The following is a 7111-nucleotide window of genomic DNA, read 5'->3' as shown; positions in this document are numbered from 1 at the left end:
GATAGCCACTGTGTAGCTGGTTGCTTGGGTAGGGCAGCCAGGAAGAAGTCATTGGGTCTCATACTTATTGGGAGGGGACTGGTGACCATTGCATCTTATTCTTCCTTTTTGAGTAAAATTTAGATTGCATTTTCAATTTAATTTTGAGACAGGCTCTCTCTATGTAGTCTTGAAACTCACTATGTAGACCAGACTGGCCTCAAACTCACAGACATCCCCCTGCCTCAGCCTTCCAAGTGCTGGGATGATTAAAGGTCTGTGCCATCAGCCTAGCACACTTTCCTTTAAACACAGGTGTTCTAGTTAAGCCCAGAAGCTATTGTCTCGATGAAACACCATGACCAAAGCAAGTTGGCAAGGAAAGGAGTTTTTTGGCTTGCACTCCATATCACAGTTCATCATCAAAGGAAGTCAGGACAGGAACTTAAATAGGACAGGAACTTAAATAGGGCAGGAACCTGGAGGCAGGAGTTGTTGCAGAGGCCACAAAGGGGTACGGCTTACTGGATTGCTCCCCATGGCTGCTTGTTTGTTTGCTTGCTTGCTTGTTTTGTTGGTTTTGTTTTGGTTTTGTTTTTTTTTTTGAGACAGGGTTTCTCTGTGTAACAGCCCTATCTGTCCTGGAACTAGCTCTGTAAACCAGGCTGGCTTCAAACTCACAGAGATTCCCCTGCCTCTGCCTCCAGAGTGCTGGGATTAAAGGCGTGCACCACCTCCTCCCTGTTTCAGCCTGCTTCCTTATAGAACCCAGGACCACCAGCGCAGGGATGGAACCACCCACAATGGGCTGGGCCCTCACCTATCAATCACTAAGAAAATGCCCAAGTAGGGCAGTGGTAGCACATGCCTTTAATCCCAGCACTCGGGAGGCAGAGGCAGGCGGATCTCTGTGAGTTTGAGACCAACCTGCTCTACAAGAGCTGGTTCCAGGACAGTCTCCAAAGCTACAGAGAAACCCTATCTCAAAAAACCAAAAAGAAAGAAAGAAAGAAAGAAAGAAAGAAAGAAAGAAAGAAAGAAAGAAAGAAAGAAGGAAGGAAGGAAGGAAGGAAGGAAGGAAGGAAGGAAGGAAAGAAAGAAAGAAAGAAAGAAAGAAAGAAAGAAAGAAAGATCCCTAAAGGCTCCCCTGCCTTATGGAGGCATTTTCTTAATTGAGGTTCCCTCCTCTTAGATGACTTTAGCTTGTGTCAAGTTGACATAAACTAACAAGCACATTACCCCCACCACACAGCGTCTTGCTATGCAGACTAGGCTGGTTTGGAATGCAATCCTTGGGAACAGTTTAGACAAAAGTAACAGTGGAAGGAATAAGTCCAAATTGGGGGCTACTGTAGCAACATGAACAAATAGCCCTGGATCCTAAACAGTCTGCTGTGCTGATGTTAAGAGTGGAGATACAGGGCTGGTCATCAAGACATGTCTCAAAGGAAGAGTCACATGCCTTGGGTACTCATTGAGTATATTCTGGGTTGGGGAGAGGAGTGAATGAGACAGATGTCAATGGTCACCATCAAATGAGGGCAAAGGGATGGCTCTCTGAGAAATTCCCTTATCGTTTCAGGGGTCAGAGGAAGAGGAGGAGCAGCCACAGGACAAAGAAGGAAGTAGTTCGAAGCACTGAGAAGGAAGAAAGCCCAGAAGCCAGGTGGCAACACCGAAGCCCCGCCCCCGATTAGACCCCGCCCCCGGTTCCGCCTTCTCTCCCTTTCTCACCCACCCTCCAGCTGCGACTCATCCTCCTGGGCGGGGAGAGGTGGCAGTCGAGTCCTCCCGTTTCCCAGCAGGCAGTGCAGTCCGGAGCCGCTGACAAAGGAGCAAGGAGCAGTCGCGGCTGCTTTGCAAGGAGCCACTGTTACTGAGGTGAGAGTCCCCCCAGTGTCCCGTCACCCACTTCCTCTGACTTGGGGGAAAACGTGAAACTTGCGTGGCCGAGCCCCCGCCTCCCGGTGTAGACAATGCCCAGGACCCGCAGCCAAAGCTTGGCTCCGTGACTGACAGCAGGGCTGTGCGGTGCCGGTGCCGGTGCCGGTGCCGGTGCCGGGCTGCGGTGGGTGGCTGGGACCCGGCAGCGGGTCCACCACTCTCTGACTGCTGGTGGCCCTTCGACAGGGTCGGCCCGCGGACGTGTAGCTGCCCCTGCCTGGGGGACGAAGGCAACCTCTCAAGCCTCCCGCTGCCGGTCTGGCGGAGTTCAGTTGCCCTGGGGATGCGGCTCCAGGGACAACTCTTTGGCGGACGTTGCCTGGAGGGCTGCGGGAGAGAAGTCGGTCGACTACTCTGTTCGGGGTGACACTGTCCTCGCCCTTCCTGCAGTTTAGCCAGTCCCCCCACCGAGCAACTGAGAGGAAATGGGTGGGGAGGGGGGGAGAGGATGGCTGGAGCCAGGCGTCCCGGGATGGCTTTGCCTGAAGGGACATGAAAGGAGGTGGAGAAACGGGGAGGGTTGTAGTGGAAGCAAACGTCTTCTTGAAATTATAGGGGGTACATGGCCTGTATCTTTATTGCTCCCTGGACCTCTGCACTGATCCTGATGGTTGCACCAGCTGCTCAGCTGTAAACAGGCTCACATGACCAGGTTCACAAGGAGTCGGGCAGTGTGGGGATAGAGCTGTGAAGGCTGGGCCCCAAGCAGGTGGGGCTGATGTCTTAAGGAGGAAGGTTGTAGTCCCTCCCTAGACCTCAGCCTTTAAAGTTCTGTGGTTCCCCTTTGAGAAAAGTAACTGACATTTGTCTTTCTCCGGCTGAACTAGCATTGCAGTCCCAGTGGAACTGAAGGAAATTTCACTTTGGAAAGCCACAGGGCAAATATGAAGTGGAAAGGGTCCTACCTAGCATTTTATCCTTTAAGGAAACGAAAAGAAAGTAATCCTGAAAAATCCAAGTTCCTAAATTTTGCCTAGTAGGCAGTCCTGGTCTTTTGGAACACATTTTGTTCTTAATGCGAATTCCAGACAGAAGGAGAAAGTCTACTCTTTCGGGAAAGGCACACATGGTATTTAATACATTCTTAGTGGTGAAAATCTTGTCCACACTTCCTGTAAGGATTGGGAAATTCCTTTGCCTTTTAAATACTACATTCAGGAAATTGAGTAAGGGGTAGACACCCAGCTTTTCGATTACACATGTATTTGGTACAGATCGGTGATGAGTTTGGAAAACAGGAAACACGACCAAAAGTGTCTTTAAAATTGACAAGCTATACACTCAAACAGGGTGTGGGAGTAAAGATGTGTAGAACTTGCAAAGCAACACAGGATTTCTGACATGTCGGGGTGCTTAAAATCTTATTATTTTTCAAATCTGTGAGAAAAGGTTGTGATAGATTCCCTGTACATGTAGTATGTAATCAAGTGTAATTAATAGGTACTATTTCAGTGTAGTGATCCCTTTATAGGCAAAACAGAAAATAGATACCTCACCTAGCTTCCTTAAATTGTTCATGTTTATTCTTCTCAAATATTATGGAGGTCTTACATTCAAGTGCACTATCTGAAAACATGAAACAAGAAACTACAAAACGCACCGCATTCTTACTAAGCCAATAAAGAAATTACAAGCTGAGTGTACTGGCGTAGGCCTTTAATCCCAGCATTTAGGTGGCAGAGGCAGGCTGGTGAATCTCTGTGGGTTGAAGGCCAGCCCAGCCTTCATAGAGAGTTCCAGGACAGCCAGGGCTACATATGGGATGTCTCAAAATACTGCTACTCTTTCCTTTTTTTAATTTATTTATTTATTTTTGGTTTTTCAAGACAGGGTTTCTCTGTGTAGTCTTGGTTGTCCTGGAACTTGTTTTGTTGACCAGGCTGGCCCTAAATTCAAACTGCCTCTGCCTCCCTCCCAAGTGTTGGGATTAAAGTTGTGCACCACCACTGCCCAACTCCCTTTTCTTTTAGTTTTATTGGGTTGTTTTTGTTGTTGTTGTTGTTGTTGTTTGTTTTTCTGAGACAGGAATTCTCTGTTTAGCCCCAGTAGTCCTGGAACTTGCTTTTATAAACCAGACTGGCCTTGAACTCACAGAGATCCACCTGCTCTGCCTTCCAAGTGCTGGGATTAAAGCCGAGTGCTACCACTGCCGGGCTCTCCCTTTTGTTTTTAAAAAAGGTTTAAAATAAGCTGGGTAGTCTCCTGTGCTCAAGGCCATCCTGGTCTACGTAGTGAGTTCCAGGACAGCCAGAGCTACATAACAGGGAGGCTTTGTGTCAAAACACAAACCGAAACCAAAAAACAAAACAAAAACAAAAACTCCAAACCAAAACCAAAAAAAAAAAAAACCCAAATAAACAAAAGCCACAATAAAGCAAAAATGGGGGGGGGGGGTTAACGTAGAAAATAGAGAAAATTTTAATCTCTCCTAAAAACTAGCAATGAAGGCAACCAATTCTAAAGGCTGTCTTGTCCCCTTTAGCAGTCTGGAGTATATTTACTTACAATAAATATATTAAGTGATCTAGTCTTTAAATCCTCGATTTCTTCATCTCTATTATGGGGCTTTTATTTTCATTTTTGTGGACCTCTCTAGCTCTCAAGTTACCTAAAAGTGTACAGTTTGAGGAGGAGGGGTTGAGACAGTCTTGTCTGTGAACCTCCATCTAGCCTGGAACTCAGTATAACCCAGGCCAGCTCCAAAGTCTAGACAGCCTGTCTGCCATAGGCTCCCAAATGCTGGAGGTACAGGTGTGCTCCGCCACGCCTGGCCACTGTGCAGTTGTGGACAGAGAGCTATTTTTGGACAAATATGTTGGCCAAATAAGGCAAGATATTGGTAGCAACTAAAAAGCATGAAATAGCAAGAGGTATCCAGAATCATGATAAAAATAGGAATTGTATCCTGCAAGAGTCTTGAGGCAGGTAGAGCTCTGTGAGTTTGAGGCCAGCCCACTCTATACTGTGAGTACCAGACCAGCTTGGTTACATAGTGAAACTCTGCCTCAAAACTCCAAAAGACACTTGGGAGGTAAATTACTCCTATACGCTGACTTGTACCTGTCTTGCTTTTCCTCAGGTAATTGAAGATGGCCTCAGCTAAATCATGCTCCCAAATTAGAAATAACAGCTCTGCTTGGCTTTTTTGACCTTCAGGTGTAGCCCAAAGTCTAGTTCTTTCACTCAGTTCAGTTCCCGCTTCCTGCTGAATTAGCTGGGTTCTTTCTGTGAGTTTAGTGGCACAGTTAGGAAAACAGGAAGGGGTGAACTGCTTCACTTTGATAGTACCTGACTTTGATCAGCTGAACCCGTGCCTGGTGTTTAGTTTTCTTGGGTTCAAAATTTGTTTCTGTCAGCACGTTCTAATATTATCACTCTCAGAGTTTAAGTTCCTGCTAACTAAATTCACAGAAAATATGAATATGTTAAGTTGTCACCCCACTGACTTACAATGAGTTACAGGACAACCAAGTAGACTAGCAGGCTCATGTACAAACCATCACACCCAGCCTTATTTTCTATGTTAAACCCTACTTTTTGCTTTATTGTGGCTTTTGTTTATTTGGGGTTTTTATTTTATTACTCTTGACTATAAAGAAACACATAGAAAACGCTCTCAGCCTCCCTTTTTCTGGGGTCTAGAAATGGACAAATTCAGCAAGACTATAGCCTTTATGTAAAAGCCACTTCAGTGACACATCTGTATGGCTGACTGTACACGAGTCACCTGACTGACCTTTGGTCACTTGAAACATCTCTTAAATCTGATTCCATCCCTGCTGCGGTAGCTTCGGCTTACTTCATCATCTGGGGCCATAGTCATCCAACAGTGGTTTTTTTTTCTTATATCTATACTGGAGGTGTTGGATAGTCAATGGCTACCACCCACCCACCTCTACACTTATCAGGTCAGTCCCTGTGGCTTAAAAATCCTTCAGAGGAGCTGGGTGGTGGTACACGCCTTAAATCCCAGCACTAGGGAGGCAGAGGCGGAAGGATCTCTATGAGTTCAAGGCCAGCCTGGTCTAGAAAGCAAGCTCAGGACAGGCTCCAAAGCTACAGAGAAACCCTGTCTTGAAAAACCAAAGGAAAACAATCCTTTAGAGGTTTTCCATGGCCTGCAGCAGTGGCTCTCTGCATTGGTGAATCTGAGAACCACCCGACGACTCCTTAAAAGCAGGGCCAGACTCTCAGACTCTGTCGAATTCCCACTATTCCTGATTCAATAGGTCTAGGGCAGGGACTAAGAATTTCCATTTCCATCCCGGCTGTGGTGGCTCAGGATGCCTTTAATCCCAGCACTCGGGAGGCAGAGGCGGGGGATCACTGTGAGTTTGAGGCTAGCCTGGTCGACAGAGTAAGTTTCAGGATAGGCTCCAAAACTACAGAGAAACCCTGTCTCAAAGAAAAAAAAAAGAAAAAAACAATAACATTAAATAAATAAATAAAAGAATTTCCATTTACCTCCAACTTCCCTTCCCAGTTTTCCCTCTTCTTGTTACTCTGCCCATACATGTTTAAATCATATGCAGGGCTCACTGTGAGTACAGTACCCCTATCCCTTTTATGCCTCTGCGCATTCTTGCAATTTATCCCTTTCACTCTGGATATAGGCCATCTTTTTGCTCCCAGAGGACACTGTGTCAACCGGCATTTCAATATATGTCCTAATATTATAATAGCATCATATTCTAAACCTGTTATATGTTTTTCTTGCTAACCTGGGATAAAAATATTGTTTTCATCTTTTCTTCATATTCCCTGCCATAATTCCTGATATATAATAAGGTATGCAAAGAATAAATTAAAGATAGTCTTACTTCCTTTTGTTTTGAGACAGGGTCTCACTCAGGCTGGCCTCTAACTCAGAAATCCTTTTGCTTCTGCCTCCTGAGTGCTGGCCTCAATGATGCGCTCCTCCAAGCCTTGAATTCAAGATCTTCATGTAGCAGCCTACGTTCTCCACACACCGAACTGATAAAGACACTAGAATGTTGTAAATTGTGGAAATAATACGTTTATTAACATGGAGTTGTTTTTGGCTTAGAGAGTTTCTGTGTGTGTTGTTTTCTGGGTTTGTTGTTATTGTTGTTTTGTTAAGATCTCACTATACTATGTAGACTTGGCTGACCTAGAATTTACTATGTAGATCAGGCTACCCTCAAAATAGTAGAGAACTGCCTGTCTC

General features: G+C 45.7%; 1 protein-coding gene across 2 annotated transcripts in view; it reads left to right on the top strand.

Moving 5' to 3' along the window:
• The first annotated feature begins 1733 nt into the window (after positions 1-1733).
• The window catches only part of Mospd1 (motile sperm domain containing 1), a 28651-nt gene continuing 23273 nt past the window's right edge, over positions 1734-7111 (top strand). Inside the window, exon 1 of one of the 2 annotated variants that reach the window (XM_075957609.1) lies at positions 1734-1860. The gene's annotated coding sequence lies outside the window, so the exon portion shown is untranslated. The remainder of the gene's footprint in view (positions 1861-7111) is intronic. The other variant, XM_075957610.1, reaches the window with a different exon arrangement.

Source organism: Microtus pennsylvanicus, chromosome X, assembly GCF_037038515.1.
Source record: "Microtus pennsylvanicus isolate mMicPen1 chromosome X, mMicPen1.hap1, whole genome shotgun sequence".
Taxonomy (NCBI): domain Eukaryota; kingdom Metazoa; phylum Chordata; class Mammalia; order Rodentia; family Cricetidae; genus Microtus; species Microtus pennsylvanicus.
Note: the sequence above shows the minus strand (reverse complement) of the source record. Positions and strands in the feature narration are given on the sequence as shown.